Raw genomic sequence first — 22,284 nt, 5'->3', positions numbered from 1 at the left:
AGCTGAATAAATTAGAACTAGAGCACAATATTATCCATTTTTTAAAAATAACCCAATGCAAAAGGTTGCCAAGATACTGAGGTTTTATCATCTCTAAAGCTTGTTCTCCTGGTTACTTTTGTTCTATCTACTCTACGTGATGATGTTTGTTGCTATAGTTAAATCTAATTTTCATTTTTAGTACTGTCGCATGCTGGTGAGAGACACAAAAGGCTAACAACACTGGGTCTTCAGGCAAAATTCCTCTATCATGGTAAAACTTAAACTTATTTGCCTTAATAATTTTTAAAAAACTAAATGACTTCAGAATTTCTTAGTTTATGCCAGGCAAGTTTTTGCCAAATAAAAATGTATTCTCATTTGTCTGATAGTTGCGCTATGGAGGATGGCAAAGATTCTATCCTTAACCAAACTTCATTCAGGCTTTTCCAAGCTCTTTTCAACTGTGCTGCATACCCAGACACATACTAAAGAGTCCAGTTTTAGCAAAAATTCCATTTAGCCAGAATCCCTCATCCTTGATAGCTGATCGTTGTGGATATCTAATCAGAGTCCTCATCCTCCACCATCCTCCACATAATGTCTGATCTGCCATCAGTAAGAATCCTGTTAGGTACAAAATCTCCTCTCATACCTGATGTTTCCTCTTAGTAATTTTCTACCCACCAACTACACTGATCCTTGGCTACAAATCCACATTTTTTCTTCCTGTATCCAAAGTTAACCCCAATCTCTCTCTCCTACTACAAAATCCCATTGCTGTAGCCCTTATACCTATTACAATAGTCCTGAATGAAGTCTGCCTTACCAATCTCTCACGTATCATGAGTCATCTTTTTCCTTACGAGGGAGAATTCCTCTTTCCACCCTTATGTATTATTTCTACATCACATATAATACTGACTGCATAATAAAATGTTGCCTGGCAGGATTTAATACCTACAGGATCTCATCTTCATATAGACTTCTTTAATCATGGGATTAACAATCCTGAAGATAACTCACTTTACATATTCAAGGAGTTTACAGCCTAAAAGGGGAATTAACCCAGACAAGTAAATGGCAAATCGTAATCTGAGGGAAATGGAATTGTTAAGAAGGAAGAGAAATTTTTACTATTTATGTCACAATGGAATATATAGATAGATATAAAATTAAGATCAAATATACTTTTCTGTCCTTTCAAAATCCTCTCTGATGAATTGCTTTTATGTTCCAGGAAAATAACAAATAACATATGTTGAAAATTTACAGTTCAATAACTGGCATATTCGAAGTCCTAAGTGCCCTGGAGACAAATCTCTCAATCTTTGGGGAGAGGATGTAACATTTGTCAAAAGAAGTAATGACTCAGCTAAAAGCTGATTTTTTTTTTATTTTTTTATTTTATTTTATTTTATTTTTTTTTTTGAGACGGAGTCTCGCTCTGTCGCCCAGGCTGGAGTGCAGTGGCCGGATCTCGGCTCACTGCAAGCTCCGCCTCCCGGGTTCACGCCATTCTCCTGCCTCAGCCTCCCGAGCAGCTGGGACTACAGGCGCCCGCCACCTCGCCCGGCTAGTTTTTTTTTTTTTTTTTTTTTTTTTTTTTGCATTTTTTAGTAGAGACAGGGTTTCCCCGTGTTAGCCAGGATGGTCTCGATCTCCTGACCTCGTGATCCGCCCGTCTCGGCCTCCCAAAGTGCTGGGATTACAGGCTTGAGCCACCGCGCCTGGCCTAAAAGCTCATATAAAATTATTCACTTCTTTGCTTCCTTACTACCCACAAGCTATTTGCTAATTCCTATCTCCATGCATTTCTTTATTCCATCATGCCATTAACAATATTCAGTTTTCATCATTATAGTGTCCATTATCTCTTTCAAGCCTCAGTTCACAAGACACATGTCCATCAGTATTTAATGAGATGGCTGGAAATTGTCTTTTTGGAAACTTATTTGGAATAATCCCATCTTATTATTAAATACTGCAATTAGTTTGTTAAAAAGTAACCACCAGCAAAAATTCAAGGTGAAAGAAAATTCAGATTTCTATCAGTATTTGTGTACCAAACGTGATGTCACTGCCAATGACCAGAGTGAGGGGAATCAATGCATGGAAAGTCACTGAGACACATCGAGGGTAGGGTGGCTGTGGCCTAACTAAGGTAATGAGATTCCTGTTGAAGGCAGGCCAGAGTTGGAGGATTCTTGCTAAATAAATGTTAACAGGATTCTTGTTAAAATTGGATTCAGCGAGGGCTAACACATCAAGAAGAGTGCTCAGAGGAGCCTGACTAAAGTTTGGTCAAGGAGAAAGTTAGCACAAGAGTAATAGTAATAATAATATCTTTTCTAACAAACGAACAAACTAAGGTTTACAGAGATTAACTGATCTTCCAAAGATCACTCAGCTAGGTGAGCAGGCATTCAAACTTTTGGATGTAACTCCCAAGCTCAAGTTGTTAACCATGTGCTTTCCTCCCTCTTTCTTAGAAGAAGCTGCTGTAGATCAGAGTCCCCAAAACCCAAGCTGTGGACCTGTAGGACCTGTACCATCCGTTGCTGGTTAGGAACCAGGCCACACAGCAGGAGGTGAGCAGCGGGCCAATGCGCATAACTGCCTGAACTCCACCTCCTGCCGGATCAGCGGTGGGATTAGATTCCCACAGGAATGCAAACGCATCAACACCTAGCTTATTGAGAGTTTTTAGCATGAAGGGGTGTTGAATTTTATCGAAGGCCTTTTCTGCACCTATCTGCAGCCAATATCACACTGAATGCCAAAAGCTGGAAGCATTCCCCTTGAAAACCAGTACAAGACAAGGATACCCTCTCTCGCCACTCCTATTCAACATAGTATTAGAAGTTCTGGCCAGGGCAGTCCAGCAAGAGAAAGAAATAAAGGACATTCAAATAGGAAGAGTGGATGTCATTTGTCTCTGTTTGTCGATGGCATGATTGTATGTTTTTTTTTTTTTTTTTTTGAAAGTCCATTTTTATTGTATTATCTATTCCATCACCACTCATTCATTTATTTATTTATTTATTTATTTATTTTTTTTTTTTCAGTGGATGGTAAGTATTTATTATTTAGCTTGGACTGTAAATTCTGAAAGACAAGACCATGTATATTAACAAAGCACAGTACCAAACACAGGAGTACAGGAGTACCTAATAGCAACTTATCTCCCCCCACCTTTTTTTTTTTTTTTTTTTTTTTTTTTTTTTTTTTTTTTTATTATACTTTAAGTTCTAGGGTACATGTGCATAACGTGCAGGTTTGTTACATATGTATACTTATGCCATGTTGGTGTGCTGCACCCATCAACTCGTCAGCACCCATCAATTCATCATTTATATCATGTATAACTCCCCAATGCAATCCCTCCCTCCTCCCCCCTCCCCCCTCCCCCCTCCCCATGATAGACCCCAGTGTGTGATGTTCCCCTTCCCGAGTCCAAGTGATCTCATTGTTCAGTTCCCACCTATGAGTGAGAACATGCGGTGTTTGGTTTTCTCTTCTTGTGATAGTTTGCTAAGAATGATGGTTTCCAGCTGCATCCATGTCCCTACAAAGGACGCAAACTCATCCTTTTTTATGGCTGCATAGTATTCCATGGTGTATATGTGCCACATTTTCTTAATCCAGTCTGTCACAGATGGACATTTGGGTTGATTCCAAGTCTTTGCTATTGTGAATAGTGCTGCAATAAACATACGTGTACATGTGTCTTTGTAGTAGACTAATTTATAATCCTTTGGGTATATACCCAGTAGTGGGATGGCTGGGTCATATGGTACATCTAGTTCTAGATCCTTGAGGAATTGCCATACTCTTTTCCATAATGGTTGAACTAGTTTACAATCCCACCAACAGTGTAAAAGTGTTCCTATTTCTCCACATCCTCTCCAACACCTGTTGTTTCCTGACTTCTTAATGATTGCCATTCTAACTGGTGTGAGATGGTATCTCATTGTGGTTTTGATTTGCATTTCTCTGATGGCCAGTGATGATGAGCATTTTTTCATGTGTCTGTTGGCTGTATGAATATCTTCTTTTGAGAAATGTCTGTTCATATCCTTTCCCCACTTTTTGATGGGGTTGTTTGTTTGTTTCTCGTATATTTGTTTGAGTTCTTTGTAGATTCTGGATATTAGACCTTTGTCAGATGAGTAGGTTGCAAAAATTTTCTCCCATTCTGTAGGTTGCCTGTTCACTCTGATGGTAGTTTCTTTTGCTGTGCAAAAGCTCTTTAGTTTAATTAGATCCCATTTGTCAATTATGGCTTTTGCTGCCGTTGCTTTTGGTGTTTTAGACATGAAGTCCTTGCCCATGCCTATGTCCTGAATGGTACTACCTAGATTTTCTTCTAGGGTTTTTATGGTATTAGGTCTAACATTTAAGTCTCTAATCCATCTTGAATTAATCTTCGTATAAGGGGTAAGGAAAGGATCCAGTTTCAGCTTTCTACTTATGGCTAGCCAATTTTCCCAGCACCATTTATTAAATAGGGAATCCTTTCCCCATTTCTTGTTTCTCTCAGGTTTGTCAAAGATCAGATGGCTGTAGATGTGCGGTATTATTTCTGAGGACTCTGTTCTGTTCCATTGGTCTATATCTCTGTTTTGGTACCAGTACCATGCTGTTTTGGTTACTGTAGCCTTGTAGTATAGTTTGAAGTCAGGTAGCGTGACGCCTCCAGCTTTGTCCTTTTGACTTAGGATTGTCTTGGCAATGCGGGCTCTTTTTTGGTTCCATATGAACTTTAAAGCAGTTTTTTCCAATTCTGTGAAGAAAGTCATTGGTAGCTTGATGGGGATGGCATTGAATCTATAAATAACCTTGGGGAGTATGGCCATTTTCACGATATTGATTCTTCCTATCCATGAGCATGGTATGTTCTTCCATTTGTTTGTGTCCTCTTTGATTTCACTGAGCAGTGGTTTGTAGTTCTCCTTGAAGAGGTCCTTTACATCCCTTGTAAGCTGGATTCCTAGGTATTTTAGTCTCTTTGAAGCAATTGTGAATGGAAGTTCATTCCTGATTTGGCTCTCTGCTTGTCTGTTGCTGGTGTATAAGAATGCTTGTGATTTTTGCACATTGATTTTGTATCCTGAGACTTTGCTGAAGTTGCTTATCAGCTTAAGGAGATTTTGGGCTGAGACGATGGGGTTTTCTAAATATACAATCATGTCATCTGCAAACAGGGACAATTTGACTTCTTCTTTTCCTAACTGGATACCCTTGATTTCTTTCTCTTGCCTGATTGCCCTAGCCAGAACTTCCAACACTATGTTGAATAGGAGTGGTGAGAGAGGGCATCCCTGTCTTGTGCCAGTTTTCAAAGGGAATTTTTCCAGTTTTTGCCCATTCAGTATGATATTAGCTGTGGGTTTGTCATAAATAGCTCATTATTTTGAGGTACGTTCCATCAATACCGAATTTATTGAGCGTTTTTAGCATGAAGGACTGTTGAATTTTGTCAAAAGCCTTTTCTGCATCTATTGAGACAATCATGTGGTTCTTGTCTTTGGTTCTGTTTATATGCTGGATTACGTTTATTGATTTGTGAATGTTGAACCAGCCTTGCATCCGAGGGATGAAGCCCACTTGATCATGGTGGATAAGCTTTTTGATGTGCTGCTGAATCCGGTTTGCCAGTGTTTTATTGAGGATTTTTGCATCAATGTTCATCAGGGATATTGGTCTAAAATTCTCTTTTTTTGTTGTGTCTCTGCCAGGCTTTGGTATCAGGATGATGTTGGCCTCATAAAATGAGTTAGGGAGGATTCCCTCTTTTTCTATTGATTGGAATAGTTTCAGAAGGAATGGTACCAGCTCCTCCTTGTACCTCTGGTAGAATTCAGCTGTGAATCCATCTGGTCCTGGACTTTTTTTGGTGGGTAGGCTATTAATTGTTGCCTCAATTTCAGAGCCTGCTATTGGTCTATTCAGGGATTCAACTTCTTCCTGGTTTAGCCTTGGGAGAGTGTAAGTGTCCAGGAAATTATCCATTTCTTCTAGATTTTCTAGTTGATTTGCGTAGAGGCGTTTATAGTATTCTCTGATGGTAGTTTGTATTTCTGTGGGGTCAGTGGTGATATCCCCTTTATCATTTTTTATTGCATCTATTTGATTCCTCTCTCTTTTTTTCTTTATTAGCCTTGCTAGCGGTCTGTCAATTTTGTTGATCTTTTCAAAAAACCAACTCCTGGATTCATTGATTTTTTGGAGGGTTTTTTGTGTCTCTATCTCCTTCAGTTCTGCTCTGATCTTAGTTATTTCTTGCCTTCTGCTAGCTTTTGAATGTGATTGCTCTTGCCTCTCTAGTTCTTTTAATTGTGATGTTAGAGTGTCAATTTTAGATCTTTCCTGCTTTCTCTTGTGGGCATTTAGTGCTATAAATTTCCCTCTACACACTGCTTTAAATGTGTCCCAGAGATTCTGGTATGTTGTATCTTTGTTCTCATTGGTTTCAAAGAACATCTTTATTTCCGCTTTCATTTCGTTATGTACCCAGTAGTCATTCAGGAGCAGGTTGTTCAGTTTCCATGTAGTTGAGCGGTTTTGATTGAGTTTCTTAGTCCTGAGTTCTAGTTTGATTGCACTGTGGTCTGAGAGACAGTTTGTTATAATTTCTGTTCTTTTACATTTGCTGAGGAGTGCTTTACTTCCAATTATGTGGTCAATTTTGGAATAAGTGCGATGTGGTGCTGAGAAGAATGTATATTCTGTTGATTTGGGGTGGAGAGTTCTATAGATGTCTATTAGGTCCGCTTGGTGCAGAGATGAGTTCAATTCCTGAATATCCTTGTTAACTTTCTGTCTCGTTGATCTGTCTAATGTTGACAGCGGAGTGTTGAAGTCCCCCATTATTATTGTATGGGAGTCTAAGTCTCTTTGTAAGTCTCTAAGGACTTGCTTTATGAATCTGGGTGCTCCTGTATTGGGTGCATATATATTTAGGAGAGTTAGCTCTTCCTGTTGAATTGATCCCTTTACCATTATGTAATGGCCTTCTTTGTCTCTTTTGATCTTTGATGGTTTAAAGTCTGTTTTATCAGAGACTAGGATTGCAACCCCTGCTTTTTTTTGTTCTACATTTGCTTGGTAGATCTTCCTCCATCCCTTTATTTTGAGCCTATGTATGTCTCTGCATGTGAGATGGGTCTCCTGAATACAGCAGACTGATGGGTCTTGACTCTTTATCCAGTTTGCCAGTCTGTGTCTTTTAATTGGAGCATTTAGTCCATTAACATTTAAGGTTAATATTGTTATGTGTGAACTTGATCCTGCCATTATGATATTAACTGGTTATTTTGCTCGTTAGTTGATGCAGTTTCTTCCTAGCCTCGATGGTCTTTACATTTTGCCAAGTTTTTGCGATGGCTGGTACCGGTTGTTCCTTTCCATGTTTAGGGCTTCCTTCAGGGTCTCTTGTAAGGCAGGCCTGGTGGTGACAAAATCTCTAAGCATTTGCTTATCTGTAAAGGATTTTATTTCTCCTTCACTTATGAAACTTAGTTTGGCTGGATATGAAATTCTGGGTTGAAAATTCTTTTCTTGAAGAACGTTGAATATTGGCCCCCACTCTCTTCTGGCTTGTAGAGTTTCTGCCGAGAGATCTGCTGTTAGTCTGATGGGCTTCCCTTTGTGGGTGACCCGACCTTTCTCTCTGGCTGCCCTTAAGATTTTTTCCTTCATTTCAACTTTGGTGAATCTGGCAATTATGTGTCTTGGAGTTGCTCTTCTGGAGGAGTATCTTTGTGGCGTTCTCTGTATTTCCTGAATTTGAATGTTGGCCTGCCCTACTAGGTTGGGGAAGTTCTCCTGGATGATATCCTGAAGAGTGTTTTCCAACTTGGTTCCATTTTCCCCCTCACTTTCAGGCACCCCAATCAGACGTAGATTTGGTCTTTTTACGTAATCCCATACTTCTTGCAGGCTTTGCTCATTTCTTTTTCTTCTTTTTTCTTTTGGTTTCTCTTCTCGCTTCATTTCATTCATTTGATCTTCAATCGCTGATACTCTTTCTTCCAGTTGATCGAGTCGGTTACTGAAGCTTGTGCATTTGTCACGTATTTCTCGTGTCATGGTTTTCATCTCTGTCATTTCGTTTATGATCTTCTCTGCATTAACGAGTCTAGCTGTCAATTCTTCCACTCTTTTTTCAAGATTTTTAGTTTCTTTGCGCTGGGTACGTAATTCCTCCTTTAGCTCTGATAAGTTTGATGGACTGAAGCCTTCTTCTCTCCTCTCGTCCAAGTCATTCTCTGACCAGCTTTGATCCGTTGCTGGTGATGGGCTGCGCTCCTTTGCAGGGGGAGATGCGCTCTTATTTTTTGAATTTCCAGCTTTTCTGCCCTGCTTCTTCCCCATCTTTGTGGTTTTATCTGTCTCTGGTCTTTGATGGTGGTGACGAACTGATGGGGTTTTGGTATAGGTGTCCTTCCTGTTTGATAGTTTTCCTTCTGACAGTCAGAAGGACTCTCTGTTGGTCTGTTGGAGATTGCTTGAGGTCCACTCCAGACCCTGTTTGCCTGGGTATCAGCAGCAGAGGTTGCCGAAGATAGAATATTGCTGAACAGCGAGTGTACCTGTCTGATTCTTCCTTTGGAAGTGTCCTCTCAGGGGTGTACTCCACCCTGTGAGGTGTGGGGTGTCAGACTGCCCCTAGTGGGGGATTTCTCCCAGCTAGGCTACTCAGGGGTCAGGGACACACCTGAGCAGGCAGTCTGTCCGTTCTCAGATCTCAACCTCCGCGTTGGGAGATCCGCGGCTCTCCCCAAAGCTGTCAGACAGAGTCGTTCGCGTCTGCACCGGCTCCCGCTACTTCCCCTGTTGGTCTTCAGCTGTGCGCTGTCCCCAGAGGTGGAGACTACAGAGACAGGCAGGCTTCCTTGAGCTGCTGTGAGCTCCACCCAGTTCGAGCTTCCCAGCGGCTTTGTTTACCTACTTAAGCCTCAGCAATGGCGGGCGCCCCTCCCCCAGCCTCGCTGCTGCCTTGCCGATAGATCGCGGCAGACTGCTGTGTTAGCAGTGAGGGAGGCTTCGTGGGCGTGGGACCCTCCCGGCCAGGTGTGGGATATATTCTCCTGGAATGCCTGTATGCTTACAGCGCAGTATTGGGGTGGGAGTTACCCGATTTTCCAGGTGTTGTGTGTCTCAGTTCCCCTGGCTAGGAAAACGGATCCCCTTCCCCCTTGCGCTTCCAGGTGAGGCGATGCCTCGCCCTGCTTCAGCTCTGGCTGGTCAGGCTGCAGCAGCTGACCAGCACCGATTGTCCGGCACTCCCTAGTGAGATGACCCCAGTACCTCAGTTGAAAATGCAGAAATCACCGGTCTTCTGTGTCGCTCGCGCTGGGAGTTGGAGACTGGAGTTGTTCCTATTCGGCCATCTTGCTCCGCCCCCCCACTCATGATTGTATGTTTTGAAAATCCCATTGTCTCAGTCGAAAATCTACTTAAGCTGATAAGCAACTTCATCAAAGTCTCAGGATACAAAATTAATGTGCAAAACTCACAAGCATTCCTATACACCAACAATACACAACAGATGCTGGAGAGGATGTGGAGAAATAGAAACTCATTTACACTGTTGGTGGGAGTGTAAATTAATTCAGCCATTGTGGAAGACATTGTCATGATTCCTCAAGGATCTAGAACTAGAAATACCATTTGACCCAGCAATCCCATTACTGGGTATACACCCAAAGAATTATAAAGCATTCTACTGTAAAGATACACACACACTTATGTTTATTGCAGCATTATTCACAATAGCAAAGACTTGGAACCAACCCAAATGCCCATCAATGATAGACTGGATAAAGAACATATGGCAGATGGAATACTATACAGCCACAAAAAGGATGAGTTTATGTGCTTTTCAGGGACATGGATGAAGCTGGAAACGATCATTCTCAGCAAACTAACACGAGAACAGAAAACCAAATACCACATGTTCTCACTCATAAGTGGGAGTTGAACATTGAAAACACATGGACGCAGGGAGGGGAACATCACACACTGGGGCCTGTTGGAGGGTAGGGGTCAGGGCTAGGGGAGGGATAGCATTAGGAGGAATACCTAATGTAGATGACGGGTTGATGGGTGTAGCAAGCCACCATGGCACGTGTATAGCTATGCAACAAACCTGCAAGTTCTGCACATGTATCCCAGAACTTAAAAAAAAAAGAAAAAAATAAAAGAATGTAAACCCTGTTGTGAACTGCTCACGCAAGGGATCTGGGTGAGCTCTCCTTATAAGAATCCGATACCTGATGATCCGAGGTGGAACAGTTTCATCCTGAAACCACTCCTCCAGCCCCCCATCTCCGTCCATGGAAAAATTATCTTCCATGAAATCAGTCCTTAGTGTTAAAAAGGTTGAGAACCATTGCTATAGATAATGGAGAGTTGCTTCTCAGAGTCAGTCTTCCTCTAGAGATTACTTACTTAATGAAATTAAAGAATTCCTGAATTTGGTAGGAGGTGATCGCTGAGGTATGCTCTAATTTTAAGTGTTTATGGTCTTTTAATTCTACTATGATGATTATTTTGATTTTTAATTTGGGCCAAAAGAAACCTTAAAATAATCTAGCTTAATATCATAATTTTAGAGGTAATAAAATTGAGACTAAGAAAAATAAGGTGATTGTCCACAATAACAGTGTAGATTGATGACAAAGCAGGGACACTAACTCATGAGCCTGAGATCACATTTGTCTATTATTTTGTAATAAATTAATCCATATCCCATATACCTCACTGACTAGTTTTTCTCAAACATTATTTTTCACTCCTACACAGGAAATAGGCGGTTCACTATTGCTTAACCTATCAAATACAAAGGCTGTTTGCTTTTTAAGATCCTCAGAAGCCTTTTTTGTTGTTGTTTATTTTTTTGTTTGTTGTTTTTTTTTTGTTTTTAGACAAAGTCTCGCTCTTTTTCCCAGGCTGGAGTGCAGTGGCACAATCTTGGCTCACTGCAAACTCTGCCCCCTGGGTTCAAGCAATTCTCATGTCTCAGCTTCCCGAGTAGCTGGGATTACAAGCGCCCACCATCACACAGTGCTAATTTTTGTAGTTTTTAGTAGATATGGGATTTCACCATGTTGGCCACGCTAGTCTCAAACTCCTGACCTCAGGTGATCCACCCGGCTTGGCGTCCTAAAGTGCTGGAATTACAGGCATGAGTCACCGCACCCAGCCAGAAGCCTGGTTTTTTACTGTCCTCAGCATGGATGAATTTTGTTTTGTGTTGGGGAAAATAGTTACTGATTGACCCCTTAATTAGTCCAGGCTATGTGCATTTTAACAGATGACACACTAATCCAATTAACCTGGAAATAGAGTTTCAGTTAGTATTATCTTACTCTTAGGAGAAAGAGCTATTTTTGGATAGACTTCTTTTACCTTGCAGAAGTGAAATGGTTCATCTTTCTACAGACTCCCAATTTATTGATCTAAAATCTGAGATAACCACATGCACCATGTTTTCTCTTCATAGTTAACCCTGGACATAGTAAGGTAATTCCTGCTTAATTCGCTGTTTTAATAGGATACTGCCAGAGTTTCCTATGCCATCTCTTGAGAGGGAGCCAGAATCTGGACCACTGCACTGTCAGCGTGTCAAACCTCCACACAAGACATCGAACAATATCTGCTCATGGATGCTCACTTTTTACATACTGTTAATCATGAAACCTAAACATCTAAGCTCAAGTAAACAAACAAATTCTGTGGGACCTTTTTTCCAAAGTGAAGAATGGTAGTACTTGAAGCTAAATTTCTTTTAGCCAATCTTACAAAGGAAAAATAGAGAAAATGGCAATGAATGTAATTTTTCTGGATGGTGTTGTGAGTAAATATTTTGTTTTCACTAAATCCCTAACATCTGCTGGTAATTTCACAGTACTGGACTTAAGTAAATAACAATAATTTGTAAAGTGTCTACTTGAAAAATGGAGACCGAAATGTTATTTTTAATTATAACTTAGATTATTGCTAATAACTTAAGCAGGAGCAAGAATAATACCAAAGAAAAGGTTTTACAACATCGTGACAAAAGATTACAAGTTGGGGCTTTGTTAAAATATGTGACTCATAGGAACATGGGACAAATTACGCCTTTCCAATTTCAATGTTCAATTTCAATGATGTTCAACTTCAATGCTAAAAGTAATACTCTACGTCTCAGATGGCATGCTGAAAGGGTACACAGAGCTTCATTACTGCCTCAAGGAAGTTGTTCTCAAAAGTAATGAAGAAATAATTCTGAAGAATTATCTATAAATGAATTATCTATATTTCTGTGTTAAATCTATATTTCTGGGTTAAATGCAGTAACTGGACTTTGTCCAAAGAAAGGAGAAGTCAGTAAGTCAGTCCAGAGTGGAAGTGCATCTTTTAAGGAGTTAGATTTCCCCAATTCCTATGTAATGTTTTCTTCAGGAATAACTAGAAAAAACTAGAGGAGTTTGTGAAATGCTATGTATGTATATCTTCTGCTAACTTCAGTTGAATCAGATGCTTGATAGAAGAGCAGTTAGCAAAGTAACTCTGAGTTCCAGCTCTGTCACGTTCTAACAGGGCACCTTTGGCAAACTTAAGCTCTTCCCCCCTCAGATTTTTCTCATCTACAAAGATAAAAAAAGATTGCCAATATTGTATTTTACATAATTTGCTATAAGGATCATGTCAAATGAGATAGTAGAGGAAATCATAAATTTTGAAGAATTATGCTCAATTACTATGTAAAAAACATATGTTTCTTTTATTATGAAATTTCTAGTATTTAAAATGGGAGTTACTAGAACAGATACATTCATTTAGTTAGAGTTTGATTAACAACCCACTAGTCACCTCAATTTGCTTGTTTTAATGGCCTCACTAAGTTTTCCTAGTTTCAAATTCAACAACAATTATTTTCATCCTAAAATAGTGATTTAGGTTAGTAGTTCTGAATCCTAACTCATGGATTTAACTCCCAATTCTTCCACTTACTGGTAACCTATATTAATTTTTACTTTTAACTGCCTTGGGCATTTTTCTAAGTGGGGGATAATAATAAAGTTACTTAATCAATAAGGTTATTCACATGACTAAAATGGCTAAATATAGTAAAGTGCTCCATTCAATGCTTCACACATAGTAAGGACTCAATATATGTTGACTATTTATAATATTTTCACACAGACGTACAGAGTCAAGTCAAGTGGAGACGCTATCCACATAAACTATTCCTTCCACCTATGTCCCTCCCTCACTGCATTCCTTTTTTTTTTTTTTTTTTTTTTTTTTTTTTTTTTTTTTTTTTGAGACTGAGTCTTGGTCTGTCGCCCGGGCTGGAGTGCAGTGGCCGGACCTCAGCTCACTGCAAGCTCCGCCTCCTGGGTTTACGCCATTCTCCTGCCTCAGCCTCCGAAGTAGCTGGGACTACAGGCGCCCGCCACCTCACCCGGCTAGTTTTTTGTATTTTTAGTAGAGACGGGGTTTCACCATGTTAGCCAGGATGGTCTCGATCTCCTGACCTCGTGATCCGCCCGTCTCGGCCTCCCAAAGTGCTGGGATTACAGGCTTGAGCCACCGCACCCGGCCTCATTCTTGGTAGATAAAAAAATTTTACTTCTTTCACACTTATCCTCTTTCATCTATTTTTCAGTATCTTTGATTTCCAATGCTTATGGTATGCCATGTTTAAACTTCAAGAGCCTTCTCAATTCTCTTCATCACTAAATGACACTTTAAACAAAAAATAAGAGTTGTTGTGTCCAAAGAACTTTTTTAATCCTATCTAATCTTGTTCTATCTCATGCTTCAGACAATCCTAAAGAAACTATATTTTGTAAAAAATAAATATACTGACATATATATGTCTAGTATATATGCATATCTAACTTCTTTGATACTATGACATCTCTGGCTCCCTCTGAACCCTGACTGTTGCTTCTCATTTAAGCTCCTTTATTTTTGCTCCAGTCTTTGTCTCAGAAGACTCATCTATTTTCTTGGCTTTAGTGATAAACCTTGTGTAGATGACTCACAGATTTTCCTCATGGGGCCTGATCTCTGATCCTGGCAGTAGAGCTTTCCAATTTTCCACTGGATGGTTCATTTCAAATAAAGAAAGAAAACATATCCACTCCAAATATACAGTATTTTTACTTAAAATTAGTTCTTCTAATTTACCCACCTCTATCCATGGTGTTTCCATTTTCCCAGCCCTTTAGATATAAGACTATAAAGTCATCTTTGACTCATTCCTTTTCTTTATTCTCTATATTTCATTCATGGCCAGGAACTCCATAGTTCCACTTGAAATAATTATTTTGTTCTTTACCTCCTTTCTGTATCCACTGACAACATTTAAATATGGGTCTTATTATTTCACCCACAATTGAACTACTGTTAACAGCTCTTTCACTTTTCTAGAATTCCTGTTGCTTCCTCACCCAATCATTCTTTCTGGCTTATAACAGCCAAATTAATTATTATTACATGTATTTTCATTTTGTAAGCCCCTGCCTAAAAGTGTGAATGTTCATAAATGTTACAGTATGAAGTATAAACCCCCTTCCCTTGCCTAGTTTTCAGATTTCTCATTGCCTAAAAATGACTTACACACAAATGTTGACACCTCATTTCTTTGTAACACTTCTGTTTTATTCAGCCTTACTTCCTCATTGCTCCTCAAAAATGTCTTGTGTTTTTCCTTTACTCATGCCTGCCTGCTATATCAAGATGGTCTTCCCTTCCACCAAGGCAAAGCCTACCACCCTATATCAGCCACCTTGTTAAGGCAAGTCACAAGAAACCTAATATTAGTAGGATGGGGATGTATCTTTTCCTCAGTGGAGAGGCACAGCAAATCCGATAGCTAAACCTGTTGTTAAAGGAACTGGAATGTGCAATACTTCCATGAAGAAAAATAGCTAATATTTTGAAAATTATTAGTCTACTACAGTCTACTGTCTTTGTCACAAATAACGACTTTACTTCCTCCTGCTCACAAAGTATACTCACTCCATCTCCAAGAGAGGCAATGCCCAAGTTCAAAGTCTGTTCATATGATATTCTATATTGACGTCATGTCAGGATATGACTGCTCTTGATTTACAAATTTATTAACTAAAAAGTTAATGTGAATTGTATGCCCATGACATCCCCAATAGACAACTGTAGTACAAGAACAGGATAGTATCAATAAATAATCACATTTGAAAAGGAGAAGAATAGGCCATGTACAGCAGTTATGGGTTCATAGAAATTCTTAAACTTTCCTGGGGAAGTGATGAGGCATGACACCCAGGCAAGAGGAGAGTCTAATTAAGGAACACTTCTCTTGTCTAGTTAGCATGCCTCCTTCAAACTAGTCACTTAGTCTGCTTTTTTCCATCATCTTCTCTGTGGCTTAATGATATTCCTCTTGTATGAATTTATGGAGTACTTATAGATGTTATCAAGTTGCATACATTTTATTTTAGACATCCTGATAATATTTTATGTACATTAATATCATTTCTCCAAACAACTTGTACATTTGTCAGAGGAACTAATCTTGTCTGAAACTGTATAAGGATAAGCTAGTTCCCCATACAGGGTTTCAGTAAAAACTTTATAAGGATATAGTATGTAATGAAGTGTCAATAGTGTTCTTGGCATCTTGAACAAATAATCTGACAAATAGCACAAACAAAGCAAGGAAGGAATGAAGCGATTTATTGAAAATGAAAGTACATTCCACACTGTGGGAGTGGGCCTGAGCATAGGGGCTCAAAGGCCCTGCTACAGAATTCTTGGAAATTTAAATACCCTTTACTTGGGGTACACCCTATGTAAATGAAAAGGATGAAGTAAAGTTTCAAAGTCATTTACTCTGTGTATGCCCTATGGAAAGGATATTTCCTGTCATAGCTGAAGTGTGAATCGGCCTTCTCTTCCTTGCCTCCAGACTCTAATTTCCTGCCTCAAAAGGGTGCCAAGTTACTCTGATAGGTTGAAGTTTACAGTTTCTTCAGCCTAGCCATGGCTGTCTTGATATTACCCTTGATTTCATGCATCTTTTAAAGTAAATAGTTTGTTTATTAGGCTTAGGTTTTGTTTACATTTTCATTTTGGAAATATTATTTGCAGAGGGCAGTCCTTGGAGCATTCAGTAAAACACCAGCGCACAGTCATCCTAGTGCGTGCCTTACTCTCAGCCTATAAGGTGACTGTGAAAGCAGTAATAACTTTATCCAGTCCTCCATTGTAGATCAAGAAACATATACTCTACCCTTTAGCATTCCCAGAGATACTAACTGAGGTGACACGATCGACTCTTTTGAGCCCTTCAAAGTAAAGAAAATTTCACTGTAATTATGAAAGTCAGGCCTAGATCAGGCTGTGAAGTGAGAAGTCTGTCTTTAAGTTCTTGTGTTTCTCATTTCACTTATATAAAGTTAGAAAAGATAACATACTGTAGAAATAATTATCTTTGATTGTGTAGGTGGGGAGATGCTTTTGGACAATGGGCTATTTGTGACTCACTCAGGAACACTGCCAAAAAATGTGTTCTGCCATTTATATAGCATAGAAAAATATCTCCCCACACAATCATGTGAGAAAGATGGTTAAGAGTTGTTTATACTGCAAAGAACCAATATTAAAAATGGGCATGATGCTATTCAACAGACTTTACAGTGAAGTGCACTGCAAAGAAGATAGCTTGTGAATCTCAACTTCCTCTCTCTTTTTCTTCATTCTAACTTGGAATCTTCATAAAGTTTTTTATTTTCCATGACTTTGCCATTTCTTAATGACCTTCCTTGGTTTTATTCTGTATAATGCATTGCAAGCCCTCCACTATATTCAGGAAATTTTCACATTTTAAGAGACAGTTTATGGACTTTGTACTTTAGCACCTTACCTAGGTAAGGCATAGAAACAAGAAAGTTCTCAAGTTTGTCTATAACTGAAAAGTTTTGATGTGTGGCTATGATGGTTAATACTGAGTGTCAACTTGATTGGATTGAAGGATACACAGTATTGATCTGGGTGTGTCTGTGTGGATACTGCCAAAAGAGATTAAAATTTGAGTCAGTGGTCTGAGGAAGGCAGATTCACCCTTAATCTGGTGTGCACAATCTAATCAGCTGTCAGTGAATATAAAGCAAGCAGAAAAACATAACAAGGAGAGACTGGTCTAGCCTCCCAGCCTAGATCTTTCTCCCATGCTAGATGCTTCCTGACCTCAAAAATCAGACTCCACGTTCTTCAGTTTTGGGAGTCGGACTGGCTGTCCTTGCTCCTTAGCTTGCAGACAGCCTATTGTGGGACCTTGTGATCATGTAAGTTAATACTTAATAAACTACCCTTTATATATCCTATTAGTCCTGTCCCTCTAGAGAACTCTGAGTAATACAGATTTTGGTACCAGAAGTGGTTTAGTACCAGGAGTGGTACCAGGCAAGGAGTTTAGTGACTCCATACATAATACATTTGGTCATATGTGGAGAACCAAGGAGCATAACACAACTGGTTGGATACTGCTAAGTTCAGTAAACAAAGTGATCAAAGACAATGATGAAATCAGGGATTCTGTCTCCCGGGTTCAGAAGCAGATACTGAGCCTCAAGTCTGATAAGATTGCACTGACTGAGAGTCTTATCTCCTGTAGAGAAAGCCCTTAAATTGTGGAAAAACAGACCCAAGTTCTTATCATGCAAGTGGCTGACCTGCAATGAAAGATGCATGCACAGCCTAGCCAGGTGTCTACTGTTACAGTGAGGGCATCGATTGGAAAAAAACAGGACCCTGCTACTTGGAATGGAGATGTATGAGAGGACCCTAATGAAGCCGGGGACACTGAGTTTGTAAACTCTGATGAACGTTTTTTGCCAGAAGGATCAGCTTCCCCATCTCCAGTAGTGTCAACATCTCCCCTCTCTCCCCACCCTGCCAACCCATGCTGCCATCAGCTTTTCTATCTTTGTCTGAGGAGATAAACCCTGTGCTTCCTAGAGCCATAGTGATGGCCTTTCCTGAGGCAGTTGCCAGGTAAGATCATGTTGATTATCCTCAGGAGCCACTCCCAACATCCTATTTGCTTCTAAACCTATAACGAAAGTCTTAGTAGGCCCCTAGAGGTGAAGTTGAGAGTGTGACCTATGAGAAAGTGCATTACACTCAAAAAGAACAGTTTGAATTATCTATATAAACAGAAATCAGGAGAACAGGCATGGGAAAGAATATTACAGGTATGGGATAATTGTGGAAGGAACATAGAGTTGGATCAGGCTGAATTTATTGATTTGGACCCACTAAATAGGGTCTCTGCTTTTAATGTTGCAGCTCAGGTAGTTAAAAATGGTTCTAATAGTTTATTTGCTTGGTTAGCTGAAATATGGATTAAAAGATGCCCCACTGTGAAGGAGCTGGATATGCCTAATCTCTCTTGGTTTAAAGCAGAGGAAGGGATTTAAAGGCTTAGGGAGATTGAGATGGTGGAGTGGATTAGTCACCATAGACCAGTTCATCCCAGCCGGGGCGGCGGGGGGGAGGTCCAGAAGATGCACCTTTGATCAGCGCCTTGCAAAATAGATTTGTGAGAGCAGCACCTGCATCTTTGACGAGCCCTGTAATTGCTCTGCTCTATATGTCAGACCTAACAGTGGGGACTGCAGTAACTCAACTGTGAAATTTAAATACAATAGGAATAATTGGATCCTGAGGTGGCAGGGGCCAAGTGGCAGCACTCAACTGTGAAAGAGAAGGTGGGCATAGCTACTGTAATAGACAGCAGAGGCAAAGCGGCAATCAGAATAGTCTGACTCATGTAGAGCTCTGGCATTGGCTAATTAGACACCAGGTTCCTAGAAGTGAAATTGATAAGAAGCTTACCACATTTTTATTTAATTTATACAAGCAGAAAGCTTCTAGGTCGAATGGATAAAAGACTAATTTGATTACAAAAACATAGAATCACGGTCCCTCAATCAATTTCCAGACTTGAGCAAGTTTACATACCCAGAATCCCTTGAAGTGAGGCTGGGTCCCCTTGAGGAAGAACCCCACTGCACTACCAACAATTCATGCAGTGAATCTTTCTCCCATCCTTCCCCAAGGAGAGCTCTGGCCTTTTAGCAGGGTAACTGTGCATTTGGGGAAAGGGAAATTGTCAGATATTTCAGGGACTACTTGACACTGGCTCTGAGCTGATGTTGATTTCAGGGGATCCAAACTGTCATTGTGGTCCTCTAGTTAAAGTAGGGGCTTATGGAAGTCAGGGAATTAATGGAATTTTAGCTCAGGTCTGACTTACAGTGGGTCCAGTGGATCCCTGGACTCATCCTGTGGTCATTTCTCCAGTGTTAGAATGCATAATTGGCATAGACATACTTAGCACCTGGGAGAACCCCCACATTGACTTCCTGACTGGTAAGATGAGGGCTGTTATAGTGGGAAAGGCCAAATGGAAGCCATTAAGCGGCCTCTACCTAGAAAAATAGTGAATCAAAAACAATATTCTACCCCTGGAGGGATTGCAGAGATTACTGCCACCACCAAGGACTTGAAAGATGCAGGGGTGGTGATTATCACCACATCCCCATTCAACTCTCCCATTTGACCTGTGCAGAAGACAGATGAATCTTGGAGAAGAACAGTGGATTATCACAAGCTTAACCAAGTAATGATGCCAATTGCAGCTGCTATACCAGTTGCAGTTTCGTTGCTTGAACAAATTAACACATCTCCTGGTATGTAGCCATTGTCTTGGTGAATGCCTTTTCTCCATTCCTGTCCATAAGGTCACCAGAAGCAATTGCCTTCAGCCAGTAGCGTCAGCAATATATGTTTACTGTTCTACCTCAGGGGTATATCAACTCTCCAGCTTTGTGCCATAATCTTATTTGGAGAGAACTTGACTACTTTTTGCTTCCACAATGTATAACACTGCTCTATAACATTGATGACATTATGCTGATTGGAATCCTTGAGTAAGAAGTAGCAAACACATTGGACTTACTGGTGAAACATTTTCATGCCAGAGGATGGGAAATAAATCTGACTAAAATTCAAGGACCTTCAACCTCAGTAAAATTTCTAGGGGTACAGTGGTGTGGGATCTGTGAAGATATTCCTTCTAATGTGAAGGATAAATTGCTGCATTTGGCCCCTCCTACAACCAAGAAAGAGGGGCAACGCCTAGTGGGCCAATTTGGATTTTGGAGGCAACATATTCCTCATTTGGGTGTGTTACTCAAGCTCATTTATCCAGTGAACCGAAAGGCTGCCAGTTTTGAGTGGCATCCAGAACAGGAGAAGGCTCTGCAACAGGCCCAGGCTGCTACTGTGTGAGCTGCTCTGCCACTTGAAGCATATGACCCTGCAGATCTGATGGTGCTTGAGGTGTCAGTGGGAGATAAGATTGCTGTTTGGAGCCTTTGGCAGGTCCCCATAGGTGAATCACACCAGAAGCCTCTAGGATTTTGGAGCAAGGCCCTGCCATCTTTTGCAGATAACTACTCTCCTTTTAAGAGACAGCTCTTGGACTGTTATTGGGCTGTGGTAGAAACTCAACATTTGACGACAGATCATCAAGTCACCATGCGACCTGAACTGCGTATCATTAACTGAGTACTTTCTGACCCATGTAATCATGAAGTGGGTCATTCACAGCAGCATTCCTTCATCAGATGGAAGTGGTATATATGTGATCGGGCTTGAGCAGATCCTGAAAGCACAAGCAAGTTACGTGAGGAAGTGGCTCAAATGCCCATGGTCTCCACTCCTGCCACCCTTCCTTCTCTCTTCCTGCCTGCACCAATGGCCTCATGGAGAGTTCCCTATGATCAGTTGATAGAGGAAGAGAAGACTAGGGCCTGGCTCACAGATGGTTCTGCATGATATGCAGGCATAACCAGAAAGTGGACAGCTGCAGCACTATGGCCGCTTTCTTGGATATCCCTGAAGGACATAAGTGAAGGGAAATCTTCCCAATTAGAAGAATTTCAAGCTGGGCACCTGGCTGTGCACTTTTCAGGGAAGGAGAAATGGCCAGATGTGCTATTATATACTGATTCATGGGCTGTAGCCAATGGTTTGGCTGGATGATCAGGGACTTGGAATAAGCATGCCTGAAAAATTGGTGACAAAATTGAGGAAGAGATATGTGGTTGGACTCTCTCCGAGTGGTAAAAAACTGTGAAGATATTTGTATCCCACGTGAGTGCTCACCAATGGGTGATGTCAGCAGCGGAGGATTTTATTAATCAAGTGGATATGATGACCTGTTCTAAGGACACCACTCAGCCTCTTTCCTCAGTCACTCCTGTCATCACTCAATGGGCTCATAAACAAAGTGGCCATGTTGGCAGGGATGGAGGTCATTCATGGGCTCAGCAACATGGATTTCCACTCACCAAGACTGACCTGGTTACAGCCATTGTTGAGTGCCCAATTTGCCAGCAACAGAGACCAACACTGAACCCTTCATACGGCACCATTTCTTGGGGTGATCAGCCAACCACCTAGTGGCAAGTTGATCTTATTGGACCTCGTCCATCATTGAAAGGAGAGAGATTTGTCCTCACTGGAATACACACTTACTCCAGATATGGGTTTGCCTATCCCACATGCAGTGAATCTGCCAAAACTACTACTATCTCTGTACTCACAGAATGTCTTGTCCACCATTATGGTATTCCATGCAGCATTGCCTCTGACCAAGGCACTCAGTTTACAACTAAAGAAGTGAGGCAGTGGGCTCATGCTCATGGAATTACTGATCATACCATGTTCTTCATCATCCTGAAGCAGTTGGATTGATAGAACAGTGGAATGGTGTTTTGAAATCACAATTAGGCCAGCTAGGTGACAATACTTTGCAGAGCTGGAGCATAGTTCTTTAGAAGGCTGTGTATGCTCAGAATCAGCATCCAATACATGGTATTGTTTTTGCCATAGCCAGGATTCACGGGTCCAGGAATCAAGGGGTGGAAGTGGAAGTGGCACCACTTACCATCACTCCTAGTGATCCACTAGCAAAATTTTTGCTTCCTGTTACTGAAACATTACATTCTGCTGGCCTAGAGGTCTTAGTTCTAGAGGGAAGAACACTGCCACCAGGAGACACAACAATATATATCTCCTATTAGTTCTGTCCCTCTAGAGAACCCTGACTAGAACAGTGACTATTGGAGAACATATATGCACTTAAAATATTATGGGATGCAAAGCAGTTCGGGAGGATTGTAGATCGTAAATTAATCACTAGGACTTTAGATCATGAAATGGTAATAAGAAAATCAGTATTTCCCA

This window comes from Rhinopithecus roxellana, chromosome 2 (assembly GCF_007565055.1).
Source record: "Rhinopithecus roxellana isolate Shanxi Qingling chromosome 2, ASM756505v1, whole genome shotgun sequence".
NCBI classification, from domain to species: Eukaryota; Metazoa; Chordata; class Mammalia; order Primates; family Cercopithecidae; genus Rhinopithecus; species Rhinopithecus roxellana.
The sequence above is the reverse complement of the archived record's forward strand: the minus strand, read 5'-3'. Positions refer to the sequence as shown.